Below are 1,184 nucleotides of genomic sequence, written 5' to 3' on the forward strand. Positions count from 1 at the left end.
CCAATTTTAGAGAGGAGGGAGGCGCGACTAGGAGAGAGGAGGGGCGCGACTAGGAGAGAGGAGAGAAAGCCAATTTAGAGCGGAGGGGCGCGACTAGGAGAGAGGAGGGGCGCGACTAGGAGAGAGGAGGGGCGCGACTAGGAGAGAGGAGAGGGCGCGACTAGGAGAGAGGAGGGAGTCGCGACTAGGAGAGAGGAGGGGGCGCGACTAGGAGAGAGGAGGGGGCGCGACTAGGAGAGAGGAGGGGGCGCGACTAGGAGAGAGGAGGGAGTCGCGACTAGGAGAGAGGAGAGAAAGCGTGAAGACACGTTGATAAGACCAGAGAGGAGGTATAAAAGACGGGCAAGCATCATAATAATGAGAGAAAGAAGGAAAGGGCGGCGAAAGAAAGGAGGAGCGGAGAGGGGGAGGCGAAAGAAAGGAGGAGCGGAGAAGGGGAGGCGAAAGAAAGGAGGAGCGGAGAGGGGGAGGCGAAAGAAAGGAGGAGCGGAGAGGGGGAGGCGAAAGAAAGGGGAGCGGAGAAGGGGAGGCGAAAGGAAGGAGGAGCGGAGAAGGGGAGGCGAAAGGAAGGAGGAGCGCGAGAAGGAGGGGGAGGCGACCGTGACGGGAGGGAGACGGGCAGCAGAGCCGGACGGCAGCAGCGTATTAGCCGAATTGACGAAACGCCAGTGAAAATTTCACATCGAGTCGGCAGAGAGCTCCCGCTCAATCAGCACTTTAGTGAACATTGATTTTTCATGAACGCGTCTGCGCGGGAGGCAGGGGGGGGCCGTAGCGGAGCGGGGCTGGCTTATACATTTTAAGTGCGGAGTAAAGCGCCACGCGGTTAGTGCAAAGGACTCAGCCGCGCGCACGCACACGCACGCACGCAAATTTCGGCATATTCGCGTATCTCTGATCGAAGGTAGCATTTGTCTCTCAGCTCTCTCCTGTTCCATCCGTCCCTCATCCCTCTCCCTCTCTCACTCTCTCTCTCTCTCTCTCTCTCTTGTTCTCGCCCCTCTCTCGTTCTCGTTTTTCCTCTCTTCCTCTGGCTCTCTCTCTCTCACTCTCACTTCTTCTGGTTCTTTTCCTCACTATTTTTGCCTCTCTCTCTCTCTCCCGCTCTCTCTCTCTCTTTCTTTCTCTACCCCTCTCTGTGTTTACCGCGCTGTAAGTCGCTTAGGGAACATGATCTCTTACAG

This window comes from Priapulus caudatus, unplaced genomic scaffold (assembly GCF_000485595.1).
Source record: "Priapulus caudatus unplaced genomic scaffold, Priapulus_caudatus-5.0.1 Scaffold2385, whole genome shotgun sequence".
Lineage (NCBI taxonomy): Eukaryota > Metazoa > Priapulida > Priapulimorpha > Priapulimorphida > Priapulidae > Priapulus > Priapulus caudatus.